This window comes from Micromys minutus (genome assembly GCF_963924665.1).
Source record: "Micromys minutus genome assembly, chromosome: 2".
In the NCBI taxonomy this organism is placed as follows: domain Eukaryota; kingdom Metazoa; phylum Chordata; class Mammalia; order Rodentia; family Muridae; genus Micromys; species Micromys minutus.
This window is the reverse complement of record NC_137971.1, coordinates 21,221,671-21,243,369: the sequence shown is the minus strand read 5'-3', so window position 1 is coordinate 21,243,369 and position 21,699 is coordinate 21,221,671. Positions and strand designations below refer to the sequence as shown.

The following is a 21,699-nucleotide window of genomic DNA, read 5'->3' as shown; positions in this document are numbered from 1 at the left end:
CATGGGCCTATATGCCAGACTCCCCACTGTTCCAGGTGTATGACAGTCTGTAGAGTTGACCTTCAAGCACTGCCTTTTCAGGGCAGATCCCAGCTCCCACTGACAAGGTCCTGTGCCTTACTGTGGTCTTGTGTGTCTAGTCTGTGAGCCCATGTTTTTTGGGTGAATTTCAGGTCCCAATGTCAGAGGATTGTCCTGACCCTGGGTGGCAGGGGACACATTTACTGCGTGCTCGGCTTAACTCTCTCTGATCTTTGGTCATTTACTATGTAGTATCACCAGGCCTATGTCTCTAGATCTCTTCTGCTCAGGTGGCAAAGGGTTCGAGAGTTTGGTTTGTTGCCATGTCTTTCCATGCAGAAACCAAGTCCCTATCCAAGAGGTCCAGCACAATGTGGGCTGCAGCAGCAAGTTTTCCGCATGCTCTGCCTAGCCCTCTCTGCACCTTAATTACTCACAGTGCAGTATCACTAGGCCTGTGTCCCTGGACCTCTGCTGTTCCAGGTGGCCTATACTTCATTTTTTAATAGTATTATTTGAATCTCTAGAGTCTAACTTCTTTAGTTTTTGTACATATTGGATATAAGACCTCTTTCAGATGTGGAATTGGTAAAGATTTTTTCCCAATCTATTGGTTGTCATTTATTTTCTTAACACTGTTCATAGCCTTATAGAAACTTTGCAATCTCATTAAGTCCCATTTATCGATTCTTGATTTTAGAGCACAAGCCATAGGTTTTGTGTTCAGGAAAATATTCCTGTGCCTATGTGTTCAAAAGTTTTCCCTACTTCCTCTTCTAATAGTTTTAGTTTACCTGGTTTTATGTGGAGACTGAATGTGATTTTAGAAGAATGTTGTATTTGGATACAGATTTAGTGTCTGAGATCACTTTAAACTTTTCAAAATATGATAGATGAGAAATGTTTAGAGTTACATATAAGTTTTATATTAGAAATATATACTCCATAGCCTGTTGTAATTTTTTTGTAATGACATTAATCTTCTTTTTATTATTTTATTCATAATTTTCTCTTGAATAATTTTAACATGTGACTATGAGGTTTTATTTTTTAGAAGAGAAAACATTCTGTAAGTGTATGAAAAGGAGTTAAGAGAAGATATGCCACTAAAGCTTGCCCTTGCTTCAAGGATTCTTTTTGTGTGTGAATGTTTGATCTCTCTAACTACAATAGACATTGTAAATATCTTGATCCACATACATCAGTTGCTAACAACACTGACCTCTCATCAACTGCCTTTCTCAGTTTATACTCTGGTGTCAAAGTTATTGTTTGACAAGGCAGAGTCAACAACACAGAGGGATAGAAACAAACAGACAACACAGACACACAGTGAGATACAGGCACACACACACACACACACACACACACACACACACAGAGGGAGAAAAAGAAAGATCTAAAATGACTAGATGGTTCTTTTATCTGATGCATACTCCTGTGTAACCTAGAGAAGGCATATGCTGACATAGCAATTGCTAGGTTTTTGAGTGCAAGGTGATGGAATGGTTTCTTAAAACACACTAAGAAAATGAGTTTTTCTTTTTTTTTCTTCACAAGAGATTTTAAAAAATCATTTATTTAATAAACTTTTTCTATGAGCCAAACTCTGTAATACTTATATAGTTATGTGAAGCACTGAAAGGTACCAGATATAGAGAACACATGGCAAAAAAAATGCACTAGTTATCATAGGAACCTAGGGATAATCCTAGAGTTTTTCTACCCTAGGGACAGCCTGAAGAGAAACTTTTCTTCTAGAGAATTTATATAGTTGTACCAGATTTTGATAGATAACCTTGCATGGGGGACTAGAGATAAGAAAACGGCGGTTTAATGTTGCAGCACAGTTTGAACAGGTCACTTAAACTATGCATATTTTTTCATTTACATAAATATAAGACGTGCCAGAACCCAAAATGTTGACTTGAGGTAACAGTCAATGGACCTTTGTTTTTTCCAAGCATTTTTATTTATTGGTGGAAGGAGGTTAGTATCCATGCTTTTTTGGAGTTTTTTTCAATATAGACACATTGGATAAATCTGCCTTTAATACCACCTATTATATTTTTGCTTGCTTAATGTAAAACACTGAAGATGCTTCAAACAAGTGGATAAATTTGGCTTATTAAGTCTGAACCCACGTTTTAACACTAACACTAGTTACAGCTCTAATAAGTGTTTTAATAAGAAAAGAATATAAATAGTTATGTATGAAAAATTGGAATAACACACAAATTTAAATAGGAAAAATGATGAGATATTGGCCTCCAAAACCTTTATTTACAATATATGTATTATCGACATCTATCTATTTTTGTATCTATCTTTTCATTTATCTATCTATCTATCTCTATCTCTATATCATTTGTCTATACATATGTGTGTGTGTGTGTGTGTGTGTGTGTGATGATCGTGTGTATATGTAATCCCAGTGTGTCATGCATGATAAGTATGTACTCTAACACTGAACTAATTCCTCAACAAAGTCCATGTTCACATTTAGAAACAAATTACATTTTTGTAAATGTCTCTAGCAATGAAACCAACTTTAAGGGAGAAGCATACAAGCAACAGCCATAGTGGGGTTCAGTCTGCCCTTGTCTTTTTAGAAAAGTTGAACTGTCCCTATCTATCTCTTAATTAATTATTTCATCAGTCATGTCATTCATTTACATCTCAAACCATATCCCAATCCCCAGTTACCCTTCCACAAGTCCCCATCCTACAAACTACCTCTCTTTCTTCCCCTTTGCCTCTTTGAGATTACTCCCACACCAACCCACACTCTCCTGCCTCACCCCTACAGCAGGACTAAGGGTCTCCCCTCCAATTGATGTCAGACAGGCCATCCTTTGTTACATATGCATCTGGATGCATGTATTTGTCTGTTTAAACTCCTTAAATGGTGATCTAGTCCCAGTGACCACTGGGTGTTCTGTCCAGCTGATATTGTTCTCTCTGTGGGGTTGCAATCCTCCTCATCTCATACAGTTCTTCAACTAGATCCCCACATGTGCCCCTGTGCACATTCTGATCCCTGGCTCCAAGCATCTACATTTGCAGTGATCAGCTGCTGGCTGTACTACCCAAGGAACAACTTCACCAGGTACCTCTTGATAATAGCAACAATGTCAGGTTTGGTGTAGACAATTAAAATGAGGTCCCTGGTTAGCCCTTCCTTTAGTCTCTATTCACTTTTTGCCCCTGTTCTTCTTTGGAAAGGAACATTTTTGGATTAAAGACCTTGAGATGTGTAGGTGGCCTAATTCCTCGACTGGGAGTTGTGCCTATCTACTGGAGGTGACTCTAGAGGTTATATCTTCCATTTTCTGCTAAAATCATTCTCATTGAGTCCTGGGAGTCTCTCATTTCCCTGGAAGCTGGGATACTCCAGTAGCTACCACATTTCCTCCTTCCCTCAAACTACATCATTTTTATTTGACCTTCTGTTCTTCTGCATTGCTCTTCTGTTCCCTCTTGTGAGATACTGGCTCTTCTATTTTCTCCTCCTTCTCTGTCCTAAACAGATTCACTCTCTCTTCACCTCCCACTATAATGCTATTCACCCTTCAATGCAGGACTGAAATATTCATACCCCGGTCTTCCTTCCTACTGAGTTCCATATAGTTTGTGGATTATATCCTTGGCATTGTGAGTTTTTAGACTAATATCCAATTATCAGTGTGTATATACCAAGTGTGTTCTTTTGTATCTGTGTTTAATCACTCAGGATATTTTTTACTTCCATCCAACTGCCTGCAAATTTCATGAAGTCATTGTTTTTAATATCTGAGAAGTAGTTCTGTCATTCTGATGAGGGACATCTGGGTGGTTTTCAGTTTCTTGCTACTTTGTATAAAGCTGTTATGTACATACTGAAAAAATGTGTCTTTATTATATATTGGAGCCCAGTAGTGGTACAACTGGGTCATCAGGAAGAACTATTACCAATTGTTTTGAGGAACTGACAAACTGATTTCTAGAGTGGTTGCAGCAACTTGGAATCTCACAAGCAATAGAGGATTAATTCTCTTTCTTCACATCCTTGCTGATATCTACTGTTACCTGAGATTTTTTATCTTAGCCATTCTGATTGATAACAGGTGAGATGGCAGGATTATTTTGATTTGCATTTCTCTGAAAACTTAGTAAGATCAACATATCTTTAAATGCTTCTCAGCCATTTGAGACTCTAGTTGAGGATTCTTTGTTTTGCGTTATTCGCCATTTTAATAGGAGTATTTGATTCTCTGGAGTCTATATTCTTAAGTTCTTAGTAAATTTTTGATATTAGCCCCATATCTGAGGTATAGTTGGTCAAGATCTTTTCCCAACCTATTGGTTGCCTTTTTGTTCTATTGATAGTGTTGTGTTTCTTACAGAAGCTTTGAAATTTTATGAGGGCCCATTTGTTGATTCTTTGTATTAGAGCATAAGCGATAGTTGTTCTGTTTAAGAATTTTTCTTCTGTACCTATGTGTTAAATGCTCTTTACCACTTCATGTTCTATTCGTTTCAGTTTATCTGGTTTTATGTAGAGCTTTTTGATCTACTTGGACTTGAGCCTTTTACAAGGAGATATGAAAAAAAACAACTTTCATTATTCTACATGCTGAGCTCCAGTTGACAATTGATTCAAAACCATTTATTGAAAATACTGTTTTTGCTTCAATGGATGGTTTTACAACCTTTTGAAAGTTCAAGGAACCATAGGTGTTTGGGTTCTTTTTTGGTTCTCCAATCTATTCAATTGATTATATTTCCTTTTTCTTTACTAATACCATGCAATTTTTATCGGTATTACAGGTTGAGGTCAGAAATGGTGATTTTTCCCGAAGTACTTTTATGGTTGAGAATAGAATTATCAATCTTGTGTGTTAGTTATTCCAGATAAATTTGAGAATTCCTCTTTTCATGTCTTTGAAAAATTGTGTTGGAATATTGATGGTGATTGTATTGAATCTGAGGCTTGATTTTTGTAGGATGGTCATTTATACTACATTAATCCCGTAAATCCATAAGCATGGGAGATCCTTTTATCTTCTGAGGTTTTCTTCAAATTCTTTCTTCAGGGTCTTTGACATTCTTGTCATACAGATCTTTCACTTGTTGGTTAGAGTCACATCCAAATATTTTATATTAGTTGTGACTATTATAGGTGTAGTGGTCTAACCTCTTTGATTAAGCTTTCATAAGTTGTAGGGACTCTCTGGTAGAAATTGTTGGATTACTTAGGTGTACTATTATATCATTTGAAAATAGTGATATTTTGCATTTTTCTTCTCAGTTTGTGTCCCTTTGATCTCCTTTTTTGTCTAATTGTTCTGGCTAGAACTTTTAGTACTTTATTGAAAAATTAGTGAGAAGTTTGATAGCCTTGTATTGTTCCTAATTTTAATGAAATTGCTTCAAGTTTCTCTCTGTTTACTATATAATGTTGAGAATTGGTTTGCTATGTATTGCTTTTATTCTCATTAGATATGGACCTTGAAACCCTGGTCACTTCAATATTTTTAAAGGGAAAGGACATTGTATTTTTCCAAAGCTTTTTTTAGCATTGATTGAGATTGTGTATTTTTTTTGAATTTGTATATATAGTGGATAACATTTACAGATTTCTGTGTATTGAAATATTTCTGCATTCCTAACATGAAGCCAACTTGGTCATGTTTAATGATTGTTTTGTCATGTGCTTATATTTGGTTTGAGAGTATTTTATTGTATATTTTTTCATAGATATTTATAAGAAATATTGGTATGAAATTTTTTTCTTTGTTGGGTTTTTTTGTGGCTTAGTTACCAGTATAAATGCGGCTTCATATACAGAATTGTGTAGCATTCATTCTCTTTCAATTTGTGTAATAATTTGAAAAGGTTTTCTATTTGATTATCTTTGAAAGTCTGATAGAGTTATGCCCTAAATCCATCTGGTTCCAGTATATATATTTATTTTTGGTTGAGAGACTTCTAATAACTGCTTCTATTTCCGTAAGGGTTATGGAACTATCTAGATGATTTATCAAACACTGATTTAAATTTGGCACTTGGGATTTGTCTAGAAAATCATCCATTTTATCCAGATTTTCTATTTTTTTGAGGGTAGGCATTTGTAGTAGGATCTAATAATCTTTTTAACTTCCCCAGTTTCTGTTGTTATGACTCTCATTTCATTCCTGATTTTGTTAATTTGGGCACTGTCTCTGTGCTCTCCAGCTAGGTTGGCTAAGGGTTTATCTTGTTGATTTTTCTCAAGAAACAAGCTTCTATTTTTTTGTTGATTATTTGTGTAGTTGAAATGTACTTTGTTGATTTCAGCTCTGAGTTTGATTATTTCCTGCTGTCTTCTCCTCTAGAGTGTATTTTCTTCTTTTTGTTCTAAAACTTTCAGATATGCTCTCAAGCTGTGATTGTATAATCTCTCCAGTTTCTTTCTGGAGTCACCAAGAAGCTATAAATTTTTCTTTTAACATTGCTTTCATGTGCCTCATAAATTTTAATATGTTGTGCCTTTATTTTCATTAACCTCTATAAATTATTTAATTTTGGTAGTTACTTTTTCCCTGAACAAGTCATTATTAAGTAGATTTTTGTTCAGTTTATATGTATATGTGGGCTTTCTTTTGATTTTATTGAAGATAAACATTAGTTTTTAGTGGTCTATTAAAATGCATTGGATTAATTCTATGTTCTTATTATTTGTTGAGATTTTTTTGGTGTCTGATTATATGGATTATTTTTGAGAAGGTACTGTTCTGCCTGGTTTTGTGTCAACTATACACAAGATAAAGTTATAACTGAGAAAGGAGCCATCTTAGTGTCTGTATGACATCTTTTCAAGATCTACTGTCTTTTATAATCTCTACTGAAAACTCTTGTGTAATTCTGATAGGTTTGACTTTATGTGTTATTTGATATTTTTCATACTGCCTCAATATTTTTTCTTACCTTCATGTAATTGGTGTTTCAATTATTATGTAATTGTTTTGTGGGTCTCTTATAAGTTTCTGGGCATCTTTATCTTTATGTTGGGGAGTTTTCTTCTATAACATTGTTGAAGATATTTGGTGGCCCTTTGAGTTGGGAATCTTCATTCTTTTCTATACCTATTATTCTCAGGTTCAGTCTTTTCATTGTTGTCTGTATTTCTTGAATATTTAGAGTAAAAAGTTAGGAGCTTTTTATTCTTTCCATTTTTGTTGACTATTGTGTCAATGTGTTTTGTGGTATCTTCTACACCTGAGATTCTCTCCACTTCCTCTTGTTTATTGCTAATGCAAGCATCTGTGACTCCTGTTCTCTTTTTTTATATTTCTAATCTCCAGATGGTCTTCCATTCCATTTCCTTTAATGTTTCTGTTTCCATTTTTATATCCTGGATGGTTTTGGACATTTCTTTACCTGTTTTTGTTTTCCTGAATTTCTTTATGGAATTTCTGTGTTTCCTCTTTAAAAACTTCTACCTATTTACCTGTGTTCTCCTGTTTTTCTTTAAGGAAGCTATTTAAGCACTTTTTAAATCCTCTGTCATCTTCATGAGATGAAAATTTAGATATGACTCATGCTTTATAGATGTATTGGAGTATTAAGGGCTTTCTGTGGTAGGAGATCTGGGTTCTGATGTTTTTAAGCAGTATTGGTTTCAGTTGCTTATGTTCTTGTCCTTTCCTTTAGCCTTGATATCTCTGAACACATCCTGTGATCCTGGATGGAACATAACCCTTTGGAATTGATCTGCTATTACACTGTGGGCTGAGTAGGTTGGAGTCTAGAGCAGAGGTTCTACTCCTGTTACAGCTAAAAACCAAAAGTATTGCAAGTTTCTGGCTGGGTGGGGTTCTTCATCTTAAGTTCTGGTGTCTGGGGTTCAGGATGCATGGTCCCTCTTCTGCCAAATACTAAAGTGGGGTTTCGGAGTCTCACCTCTGATGCTGGATATATCAGAATACCTGGGGAATCAAGCTTCCACAGGGTGTAGGTGAATGTATTGGGATCTAGAGCAGAAGCTTTGCTCCCAGCACAGGTGAAAATCAGAAAAAAATGCAGATCTGGAATGAGTTTTGAGTTTGAATCCTAACACTATGTCATACCTCAGTAAACAGATCACATACACTCAACTTCCTTAAGCATTTACATCATTTGCTGGTTCACTAATGCATCTTTAAAAATGGTAGTAGCCATCCAAATGCAAGGAGGTCTTGAGAATAACCTGATCTAGTGTATTGATTGTTTGAATTCTTTGGGCTTTGTCAGTGCCTGGTTTTGGTGTCATGACCTTTCCTTTGTACCTGGTAATCTGGTATAAGTCTCTTTCCTGCCAAGCCTCTATTCTTACTTATTATCAGGAACACAAGGTATGGTGGAACAGGTAGATTTTTTCATTCTGATTTTATTGAATATATTTTTATTTAAATTCAGAATGTATTCTCTTTCCTTCACTTATTTCCATATCACCTATTCCATCACCTTTCCCCCTACTTCTATGAGGGTGTTCATATTCCCACCCCTTCACCCTGACATTTCCTTACACTGTAGCATCAAGCCTTGGCAGGACCTCTCCTCCCATTGATGCCCAACAAAGCCATCCTGAGCTAGATGTGCAACTGCAGCCCTGGGTCCATCCAAGTGTACTCTGTAGATAGTGATTTAATTTCTGCAAGTTCTGGTTTGTTGCTATTGTTGTTCTTATGAGGTTGCAAGCTCCTTCCCCTTCTTCAACTGGCCTCTGGAAGGCTCTGCTTCTATCATTTTTTGGCTTTTTTGAGTTGTGACCAGATTACCCTCAACTCCAGCTGTTATGTTACCTTCCATATTCTCACTGTGATTCTAGCATATCACACACACACACACACACACACACACACACACTGAGAGAGACAGACAGACAGAGAGAGAGAGAGAGAGAGAGAGAGAGAGAGAGAGAGATATCCACAGACTTCAGTTTTTAAGTAACTATTATGGTTCAGTCAACAGCTTGGCCACTTAGCAGGCATAATTACATAGGTTTCAGGACACTTTTTATAGTTTCACAGTAAGATTAAGTCACTTGTCAAATCAAAAAGCAGTAGGAAGAACCCCCTTTGACCATTGGAACCTGATCTCAGAACCCAAAATGACTCAGACCAAAGCAAGTTAAGGGAGAGAGATACAGACAAAGATAGAATCCAAAGTTCTATCTGACAGATTGGGGTACTGGGTTTTTTCTAAGAACAAGGGTGGAGAGAAAAAAAAACACTAAAACTAATGACTTTAACCAAGGACTAAACTACGTTGACTGTACTGTTTTGTTTGTTATTTGAATTACCCATACTTTCTTTGCTGTTATGGTTACAATATAATAATCATATTTTGATCTGGTATAATAAGTATTAAGAAGGATAGCGATTTTATGCAGAACTCACTATTTCTGTATAAATGTATTTTTATATAGTTTTGTGCATGAACATGAAATCCCCAATTAAAATTATTTTGGAACACATATATTGAGCTACGTATGGCTTTACTTTATGATAAACATATCACATTTTCCCCATTTCTTTGCTTTTTACTATGACCAACCAGCTTAAGTCCAGGAAGAGATTGAGAGTGTGGTTGGCAGACACCGCAGCTGCTGTATGCAGGACAGGATCCAGATGCCCTACACAGATGCCATGATTCACGAAGTCCAGAGATTCATCGACTTCCTTCCCACCAACCTACCCCATGCAGTGACCTGTGATATTAAATTTAAGAACTACCTCATCCTGAAGGTAAGCTTGCTTCTTACTGTACCTCTTTGCTCTGTTTCACTGATTGTCCTAGGTTCACCGTGTGGTACCAGTCCACTGATATATTTGTATATTCCTTCAGGATCCAGAAGCAGCTCTACTACAGGCACTAATATATTTTGTATTAAAATTTCCAAATTTTCTGACCCAGCAAAATTCAATTTTGCAAAGCTTAAATATTTTTGTGTGAATTTTTCAATATTTTATCAATTTTCCAAGTCTTTTCTGAAATTTTTATTATTGTAAAAAAAATCTCTAATTTGAGAAAATATATCCTGAATTCTTCACTTTATCAATGCCCTTCCTTTATTTCTTAAGGATGTTCATTTTCTCTATGCCATGTTTGTTTTCCATAAAGCAGCACACAAATACCTTCGAAGATTTTACATAAATGATGAATATCTTTTTGTTATTATTACTCCAAGTACCTCTAACATTTATCTATCTGCCTAAAGGAAACAATTATTTATTCATCCACTTGATTTTATAGTTATCTCAATGTAAAATTATTGCTTTTAATGATGTTCATGTAAGTGTATACGAAATTTGAAGGTATTGTGTGAGCTGACACTCTTCTATGTACTTACTGAATTCTGTGTTTTTAGTTTCTCTTCATTGGGATGAATTACAAAGAGTTATGTGAAGACCCATTTTCAATGGTTCTTATTTCTCATTAGAATGAAGGGACATAATTTTAACATCTCCCTATAAAATTTGATGCCTTAAAAATACACAGTCATGTTGAACAGATGAACATTTTTAGTCTGATTTATTTAACTATATAGGAGACACTTATTTGGAAGCAAATACATATGAGTATTGCCAGGAATACATGTCTTTACTTTGATATATTTATTCACAAATCTTTACATTATTTTCCAAATTTCTCACTGCAGTATTTTAATGTTTCTATGCATTGTTCACTTTTTATCACCTGATTGTTTATGTTAGAAACATGTATGTACATCGGATATGTTCTGCCTTCCATTGCCTATGGCTTTTATGAAAAGAAATCTCTGTTCATACTTTTTCTTCCTCAAACTTGTTAGAATTTTGATACTAAAATGAATCTGTCTACTTTAAATTAATTTTAAACTGTTATGTAATGTGGTTCTGTTTTTACTTATTTAATTTTTATGGTTATATAGTATTACTTTCAAGACAATGAAAAACTTCAGATTGAGTATGTAGTAATACAAATAGTACATTAAAAATTCAAATTTTTATAATAATAACTCCATTCAGAGAGAGTTCAATGCTATCCTAGGAAGTCACTTAATTTTTAGGAGCTGGAGCAAAATGACACTGGTAGCATTCTAATTACTTGCATCATGTGGAGATTGATGGAACTAACTTGCCAGGTGGCAATGGAACTTGCTGTGGAGTGCCAGGTTTGGTATAAGTGTTAAGATACCAGTTTGCTCTCTTTAGCTAAATGATATTTTCTTGAGATATTGTTTTTACTTCTTACAGTTGAGATCTAGTTCTAATATTCAAAACATTTTTATCTTTATGTCTTTAGACTCATCTAAATCACAAATAGAATGAAAGAAAAGATAGGAATGGCTTATATCCAGACAGATTCCATGAATTTACAGCCTATCTTGAGGCTAGTGTTACATCAGCTAAACTTATCCTTCATACTGCTACTGGCTCATAATATTTGTCTAGAACTCTTGATGAATTATTCTTTTTGATGAATGACTTTTATGAGGTGTATGGAGTCAGATGTGATGAGGTATAATAGTCAATATTAAAAAAAAAGTAAGAGTCGGAAGTGTATGCAACAACACAAAAACCAGACCTGGCTAGATTCATCAGTACTGGCTTTTTGCCTGCAGTGAAAATAAAGATTCCCAAATGAAAGGTCCAGGAAATATCTTCAACAAAACTATAGAATAAAATTTCCCTAACCTAAAGAAAGGGATGACCACAAACATACAAGAAATCTTCAGAACCCCAAGTACATTGAGCTAGAAAAAAATTCTTCCCAACATATAATAGTCAAAACAACAAATGTTAAAAACAAAGTAAAAATACTAAAGAATAAGGGAAAAAACAGATAATTTATAAACCAGACCAATAAGTATTAGAATAGGCTTTTAAATAGAGTCTGGAAAAGCTAGGAGATCTTGGACTGAAGTCAAACAGACCCTAAAAGTACTAAAATGCCAACCCAGGTTACTATAACCTGCAAAACTCTCAGTTACCGCAAATGGAGAGGACATTTTAGTACAAAAGCAAATTTACACATTATCTTCTCAACAATCATGCACTATAAAAGTAATAGATGAAAAACTCCTCCTCTCTCGGAAAGTACAGCCCAGGAAATCAAGCAATTAATCTTCTTGGAACAAACTCCAATAAGAAAAGAACACAGACATAATTCTACTTCTAACAACAAAGAAATTAGGAAACAAAAATAACTACCCTTTAATATCTTTTAATATCAGTGGACTCAATTCTGCAATAAAAAGGCATAGAGTATCAGACTGGATACATAAACAGTATTCAGCATTTTGCTGCATACCTCAAACTCATCTCAGCATCAAAGACAGGTACTACCTCAAAGTAAAAAGATGGGAAAAATTTTCTAAGTAAATTATTTGATGAAATATGCTGGAGTAGCTATCCTAATATCAAATAAAATAGATTTTATACCAAAAGTAATAAAAAAAAAGCAAGGAAAGTTTTTGCTCATCAAGAAAAAATCTACCAGGATGAACTTTCAATCCTGAACATCTATTCTCTAAATACTAGGGCATCAACATTCATAAAAGAAATGCTACTAAAGCTCAAAGCATATATTGCACCACACAAAATAATAGTGGAAGAACTCAACATCCCACTCTCATCAATGGACAGGTCATGGAAGGAGAAACTGAACAGAGAAACAATGTAACTAACAGAAGTTATGAATCAAATGGACTTAACAGACAACTATAAAATATTTCATCCTAAAAGAAAATAATATACATTTTTATTCATCTCATGGCACGTCCAAAAATGACCATATAATCAGTCACCAAACAGGGATTAAAATTTACAAGAACATCATAATAATCTCACGCATCCTATAGGATCACCATGGACTAAGGCTGGTTTTCAAGAACAGCAAAAACAACAAAAAGCTCACATACATATGGAAGCTGAACAATGCTCTACTCATTGATAACTTGGTCAAGGAAGAAATAAGGAAAAAATCAAAGACTTTTTAGAAGTTAATTAAAACAAAGTCACAACATACCCAAACTTATGAGATACCATGAAGGCAGTGCTAAGACATAAACTCAAGTCTCTGAGAACCTCCAAAAACAAATTGGAAAGAGCAAACACTAACTGTTTGACAGCACACCTGAAAGCTTTTTTAACAAAAAAGAATCAAATACATCCAAAAGGACTAAATGGCAGGAAAAAATCAAACCCATAGGTGAAATCAACCAAACAGAAACAAAAAGAACTATGCAAAGAATCAACAAAACCAAGAGCTGGTTCTTTGAAAAAACCAAAAAGATCAATAAATCTTTAGCCATATTAAATAGAGGGCACAGAAAGAGTATCTACAATAACAAAATCAGAAATGAAAGAAAGATACAACAACAGAATCTAAGGAAATTTAAGAAATCATCAGATCCTACTATAAAAGGCTATCCTCAACAGAACCAAAAAATATAAAGAAATAGACAATTTTTTGGACAAATAGCAGGTACCAAAATTAAATCTATTTAAGGTTAACTATCTACATGGCGCCAAACCCCTAAGGACATAAAAACAGTCAGGAAAAGCTTTCCAACTACAAAAAAGCCAAAGACCTAATATTTATAGGGCAGACCTCTATCAGAATTTCATAGAAGACCTAATACCAATATACTCCAAAATATTCCAAAAAACAGAAGAAGAACTACTACCCAACACATTTTTCAAAGCCACAGTTAAGTTCATTCCCTAAAGCACACAAAGACTTTACAAAGGAAAAGAACTTTAGACTAATTTCCCTCATGAACATTGAGGCAAAACTATTCAATAAAATTCTTTTTTTTTCTTTTTTCCTTAAAATTTATTTTAAGAAACAGAAATACATATACAGGTTTTAAAGACATTTTGGCATTAATAACTCAAAATTCTTTTTTAACCACTCTATTATAAGAAACAAAGATAAATGTACAAATTTTAAGCATTTTTGAATGAAAATGTACAAATACATTTTTTGTCAGTGCTTGTATGTTGGAGCTTCTCTGGGGTAAATGCCCAGAAGTGGAATAACTAGGTATTCAGGTAGTACTATGTCCAATTTTCTGAGGAATCACCAGACTAATTTCCAGAGTGGTTGTAACAGTTTCCAACCACACCAAGAGTGGAGAAGTGTTCACACAACATTAGACCATATAGGCACTGGAGAAAAATTCCTGAACAGAACATCAATGGCTCATGCTCTAAAGTCAAATATTGACAAGTGGGACTTAATGAGATTGCAAAGTTTCTGTAAGGCTAAGGACACTGTCAAGAAAAAAAATGGCAACCAACAGAGTGGGAAAAGATTTTAACCAACCCCACGTCTTCAATGCCTAATATCAAGGTATACAAAGAACTAAAGTTGCTAGATACCAGAGAACCAAACACCCTATTAAAAATGGGGTGAAGAGCTAAATAAAAGTTCTCAATTGAGGATTCTTGAATGCCTTAGAAGCATTTAAGGAAGTTCTTGACATCATTAACCATCATGGGAAATGCAAATCAAAACAACACAGAGATTCTATCTCATACCAGTCAGATTGGCCAAGATCAAAAATTCAGATGACAGCAGATAAAATCCTTTACATGTTACATTCTGTACTACATGTATTTTATGCTTATGGTAACTAGTGGGATTTAAATGCATGCTATCAAACCTCTAAAAAAATTAAATACTGTCAAAACTACTCAAGTAGTGTTTTGCCAAATTACCTTTAAAATCTGTATATCTATCCATCTTTTTTTCAAATATATTTGTAAAGGAAAAAAATCTTGCAGTCTGAATACAAGAACACATCCAAATGATCATTCACCCATGATCTAGTATAGTTTATGCCAGTTATGAAAGGATGGATAAATACATGAAAATATATCAATGTAATTCACTATTATAAAAAAAAAAACTCAAAGAAAGAAAAACCCATAACCTTTTCTCTAAGATGCTGAAAAAGGATTTGACACAATTTTACACCCCTTCATGTTAAAAGTCTTGAAAAGATCAGTAATTCAAGGCTCATACTTAAACATAGTAAAAGCAATATCCAGAAAAACAGTAGCCAGCATCAAAACAAATGGTGAGAAACTTAAAGCAATTCTACTAAATTCAACGACTAGACAAGGCTACCCACTCTTTCCCTACCTATTCAATAAAGTACTGAAAATACTAATCAGAGCATCCAGACAGCAAAAAGTGGTCATAGAAATACAAATTTGAAAGCAAGAAGTTAAAATATCACTTTGTACAGATGATAGCACAGTATACTTAAATAACTCCCAAAAGTCTACAATGAAACTTTTTCAGCTGAAAAAACAAACTTCAGCAGTGTGGCTGTATATAAAATTAACTGGAACAATTCAATAGCTTTCCTCCAATCAAATAGGCTGAGAAAAAAACCTAGAGAATTAGCACCACTTTCAATAGTCACAAAGAGTATAAAATACCATGGAGTGACCATAACCACACAAGTGAAGGATCTGTATGACAGGAACTTCAAGTCTCTGAAGAAGAAAATTGATAAAGACCTCAGAAAGTAGAAAGATCTCTCATGCTCATGAATTGGGAGGATCATCCTAGTAAAATGGCCATCTTTTCTAAGGCAATTTAAAAATTCAATGCAAACCCCATCAAAATTCCAACCCAATCCTTCATAGAGTTAGAAATAGTAATTTAAAAGTTTATTTGAAATAATATAAAACCTAGAATATCAAAATGTATACTTGAAAATAAATACTGAGGGAATCACCATCCCTAACTTCAAGTTGTATTAAAGATCAGTTGAGATTAAAACTACATGGTATTGGTGCAGATTTAGGCAGGTAGATCAATGGAATAGTATTAAAGACCCAGAAATAAACTCACACACTTTGGTCACTTGATTCTTGACAAAGGAGCTAAAACCAATCAATGAAAAAAGGACAGCCTATATAAAAAGGTGCTGGTTCAATTGATTGCTGGTTAAAAGGCCAGTTAGCATGGAGAAGAATGCAAATTTACCCATTTTTATCTCCTTGTACAAATCTCATGTACATGTGGATCAAAGACCTCCATGTAAAATGAGGTACACTGAAACTAATTGAACAGAAAGTTGAGAAGAGGTTAAAACATATAAACACAGGGGAAATTTTCCTGAACAGAACACCATTGACTTATGCTCTAATATCAAAAATGGATGAGTGGGACCTCATAAAATTGCTAAGCTTCAGTAAGGCAAAGGACACTGTAAAATAGACAAAACAGCTATCAACAGATTTAGAAAAAATGTTTGACCAATCCTACATCTGATAGAGGGATAGTATCCAATATAAAGAAAGAACTTAAGAAGTTAGACTCTAGATAATCAAATAATCCAATGTAAATATGAGATACATATCTAAACAAACAATTCTGAACTTAGACATATTGAATGGCTGAGACACTTCTAAAAAATGCCTAACATCTCTAGTCATCAGGGCAGTGACAATTAAAACATTGCTAAGATTTCACCTCATACCAGTCAGAATAAATAAGATCAAAAACTCAGGTGAACAGCAGATGCTGGCAAGGGTGTGGAGTAAGAGGAACACTCCTGCACTGTTTGTGAGATTGTAAACTGGTATGACAATGTTATAAATACATCTGGTTGTTTCTCAGAAATTGGACATAATACCACCTCAGGACCCAGCTATACCACTCCTGGGAATATACCCTAAAGAAGCTTCAAAATCTACCAAGATACATGCTCTATCGTGTTCATGGGAGCCTTATAAATAATATACAGTAGTTACAAAGAATCCAGATGTCTTTCAAAAGAGAAATGGATAAACAAATTGTAGTATATATACACAACTGAGTACTACTCGGCTATTAAAAACAATAACTTTATGAAATTCCTAGGCAAATGGATGGAAATTGAATCTACCATCATGAGTGAAGTAACCCAGTCACAATAAAACACTCATGGTATGTACTCACTTATAAACTGATACTAGTACCTAATGCTCAGAAACCCAAGAAACCATTCACATAACTTATGAAGATCAAAAAAAAAAAAAAAAAAAAAAAGGAAGGCTAAAATGTGTATGTCTCAGTATTTCTTAGAAGAAAGAAGAAAACCTTCATTGCAGGAAATAAAGGGACAAACAGAGGAGCTGTGATAGGAGAAAAGATCATCCAGAGACTGCCTCACCTCGAGATACACTCCATGTGCACCCAATAAGCCCAAGCACTATTGGTGATGCCAAGGAGTGCTACTGGCAAGAACCAGAATGGAATCTTTTTTATCGACTCTGGAAGAGCCATACAGATACAGAGGAGAATGGTAGCAGGTAACCATCAGACTGAACATGAGGACCCCATTTAAAGAGTCACAGAAAGGACTGAAGGAGCTGAAATGTTCTGAAGTCCCATAGGAAGAACATGTTTTCAACTAATCAAACCCACCACAGTACCAGGGACTAAAATACCAACCAATGAGTACACATTGAGAGACCAATGGTCCCACATGCATATGCAGCGGAGGATAGCATTTTCAGACATAAATGGGAGAAGAGTTTTCTGTTCTGGTGAAGGCTCATTGTCCCAGTTCAGAACACCAAGGAGCTGATTTGGGATAGAGTAGTTTGGAGAGGGAACACCTTCATAGAGACAGTGGGAGGGAGATTAGAAACGAAATTGAAGAAATGGATTAACATCTGAAAAGTAAATGCTGAGAATATCCAATAAAAAGTTATAAAAAAAAAGAGACTCAGAAATTTCATTTCAACTTCTCTTGGTAAATGTCACTGGAAAGCCATCTGGCCACATCAATGTGACTGGCCTCAGACTTATTGTGCCTGTTCCTACTGTGTGCATCTAAATGTCACTGCTGTTCTTTGTATTTAGCCACTTCTGAGGAGAAGAAGGTGAATTAAGGTATGTTCCTGCATACTTCATCCCTACGGTTTTTAATATCTTGTTTTACTTTTGTGTGTTGTTCCAGGGAACAACAGTAATAACATCACTGACATCAGTGCTGCATGACAGTAAGGAGTTCCCCAACCCAGAGACGTTTGACCCTGGACACTTTCTAGATGCCAATGGAAACTTTAAGAAAAGTGACTACTTCATGCCTTTCTCAACAGGTAATAGAGACTCATTTCCATGGTTTCAGTGACATGAAAATCTGTGGAGACTTAACAGTGGCTCTGAATTGTGGGTAGAGTTGCAGTTTATGCACGATCAGCAGCATGCTTATCCACTTCTCAGTGTTCATCCTAGAAGGTAAACTTCATTTACACTTTACTCTGTCACCGTAGAAATGAATGCATCAGAATTTAAATCTATGTTTCTTTTGCTGTGACACTCACCTTCATGCTCACTTAGGACAATACTAAGTGTCAAAAATATAGAAAATCATCAGCAGAGAGCCTCAAGCACTCTTGCCAGTCACATTAGTGAACAGTACTTTTTAAATTGCCACTGGACAGGGCAATAAGTAATCCTCGCTTTTTCTGGGTTATTGAGAAGAAATTAGAAAATTTCTTGCTGAAACCTTAATATTTAAAATTGGAAAATATATTATCATTCTGATAATTGGCTTTACATTCAGTTCATGTCATGGATAACAGGGAATCATAAGATAAGGCTCATATCTCAGCGAAAACATTAGATTAGGACATTTCTATATGTTTTTAATGCAGAAAAATAAAAATCATTATGAAATGATGGAGACATTATATTTGTGCCAGAATGTCTTCAGTGATCACTGAGAGACACCTTCTTTTACAGTAAAGCTGAAAATAATGGATTTTGAATATTAACATGTGGTGTATGAACTGCTTTTAGATTTGTAGTTTCTTTCCTTGGATTTGATTTTCATAATAAATAGAGAGTTATTTTTCTTGAGTCTTCCACACAGTTTGATTATAAATGTAAACAACCACACCTTGCTAAAAAGTATTTTTGAACAATGTGATTCTCAAGATGATATGTTATCTAGAAAACAAATTTTTCTATATTTGACTGTTTAATTGTCCTTTCACCTATCCATCTGTGTAACCACATATACAAAGACTCATAATGCCCTCATGAATTTTTGTGTCAGTGGAAAGTACAGTGTTTTGCACATTTAATAGTCTGAGACAGTAATCCTCTATGACTGTTTTTTTTCTAGGAAAACGGATTTGTGCTGGAGAGGGCCTAGCCCGCATGGTGTTGTTTTTATTCCTGACAACCATATTACAGAACTTTAAACTGAAATCGCTTGTTCACCCAAGAGATATTGACACAACCCAGTGGTGAATGGATTTGCTTCTGTCCCACCAACTTACCAGCTCTGCTTTATTCCTTTTTAAAGAGATCAGACTTTCTGGACACTGTGGTGTTACTCTCTTCAATTTCATTCTCATCTTCATTCACCTTCTTCCCGATAACCTCTATCCTGGCTCAGATAACGCTCTTTTCTCAAGGTCCAGCAAGTACATGAAATTTCTAGAGTTGTAGCACAAATACTCTTTTTTATTTTCTATTTGATTTCGCAGATGCATGATCCCTCGTTCTAGGTTTAGCAATTCTGTAGTTAAAATAAAATTTCACCTTAAATTATAATTATCATAAAATAATTCCTAGTCATTTTTATTTTGCATATTTTCGATAACAATTATAATTGACTTGGGCAATTGTACTTTGATTCTAACACAACTTTGTGGGTCAAATAAAAAAGAAGCATAAAATATGCAAGAGGAATTTTTAGATGAATATTGTTTGCTTAAGTGCTTTCTTGCAAAGAAGAAAAATTGTGTATGTGTGTATGTGTGTGTGTGTGTGTTTGTGTGCTTGTGTGTGTAGGTGTGTTTGCATGTGTTTTTTTGTCTGTCTGTTTTTTATGACCAAACATGATATTGTGTTATTTTTATACAAACATTGAAGGGCATTAACAAGAGAGCACTGTTGCTTTATCAACACCCATACAAGATAAATTAGTGAGCCTCAAAATCATGTTTTCTTCCACCTCTAAAACAAAAACAACAGGAAACAACAGTCACTTTTCCTTTATATTGTTTAAAATCGGAGGACTTAATCCCAAAATAAAAAACATAAACTACATCACAAGACAAATAAACTGGAACCAGCATTTTGCTGCCCACAGTAAACACATTTCAGTGACAGAGACAGACAAGAAACTCAGTGTTAAATGCTGGAAAAATGTTTCCAAGCAAGTTTTTGCAAGAAACAAGCTGGAATTGCCATTCTAATATTGATTAAAAACAGCTTTCTACCAAACTTTATAAAAAGAACGTTAAAAAAATAACACATTATACTCATCAAAGGAAAAATCTACCAAGGTGAACTCTCAATTCTGAATATCTATGTTCCAAATGCAAGGGCACCAACATTCATAAAAGAAACTTTACTATTTCTTAATGCACACATTGCACACAATAAAATAATGGTTGTAGACTTTAATATTACACTCTCAAAAAAGACAGATTGTGGAAACAGAATCCACACAGAGACATAGTAAAGACTAAAAGAAATTATGAACCAAATGGGTTTAACAGATATATACAATTATTTTATCCTAAAACAAAAGGATATACAATATTCTCAGAATTTCATGGTACCTTCAATAAATTTGACTTTTTAATTGGTCACAAGAGAGGGCTAAACAGATACAAGGAAATATAATTAACCCAATGCATCTTATAAGATCACTGTGGATTTTGAGTAGTTTTCCATAACAATAGAAAAGAACACATACACATGAAAGTTGAAGAAATATCTACTCAATTATAACTTAGTGATTGAATAAATAAATTAATTAAAGGCTTTCTAGTATTTAATGAAGTTGAATGCACAACATACCAAAACTTATGAGACACAATGAGAGTAATGATAAGATGAAACTCATAGCTCTTGGTGTCTTCAAAAGAAACTGGAGAGCGTATACACTCACAGCTTAGAAGCACAACTGAAAATTCTAGAACAAAAGTAAGCAAATACACTCAAGAGAAATAAACACAACAATATATTTATATATACTCAGGACTGATATAAACTAAGTAGAAACAAAAATAACTATACAAGGAATCAACAAAACCATAGACTGATTCTTTATGAAAATCAGCAAGATAGATAAACCCTTAGCCAGACTAACCAGAGGGCACAGTTACAGTATCCAAATTAACAATATCAGAAATAAGAAGGTAGATATTACAACATAAACTGAGGAAAATTTTAAAAAATTATATGATCCTACTACAAAAGCCTATACTCACAAAACTGGAAAATCTGTATGAAATGGACACAATTCTAGACAGATGTCAGGTACTTAAGTTAATTCAGGATCAGATAAACAATCTATTCAATCCCATACTGTTAAAGAAATAGAAGCAGCCATTAAAATCACAAAACTAGAAATCCAAGAACCAGATTGGTTTAGAACAGAATGCTGTCAGATCTTCAAAGAAGACCTAATACCAATAGCCTTCATAATATTACACAATTTGGAAACAGAAAGCACACTACCCAGCTCTATGAAGCCACAATTATACTTATAAAAAATTACATAATACCCAACAAAGAATAACTTCAGACCAATTTCCCTCAAGAATATTGTTGGAAACAATCCATTATAAAATTCTCACAAACTAAATCCAAGAATAACAAAATAGCCAACAATACTGATCCAGTGAGTTTTATCCCAAAGATGCAGGAATTGTT

General features: G+C 34.4%; 1 pseudogene across 1 annotated transcript in view; it reads left to right on the top strand.

Annotated features, from left to right (window-relative positions):
* Positions 1 to 19,331, top strand: part of LOC308417020 (cytochrome P450 2C29-like) — a 64,561-nt pseudogene extending 45,230 nt beyond the window's left edge. The window contains exons 7-9 of the transcript in view: positions 9,583 to 9,770; positions 17,978 to 18,119; positions 19,151 to 19,331. The product of the transcript in view is annotated as a cytochrome P450 2C29-like (transcript). The remainder of the gene's footprint in view (positions 1 to 9,582; positions 9,771 to 17,977; positions 18,120 to 19,150) is intronic.
* The last annotated feature ends 2,368 nt before the right edge of the window (positions 19,332 to 21,699 follow it).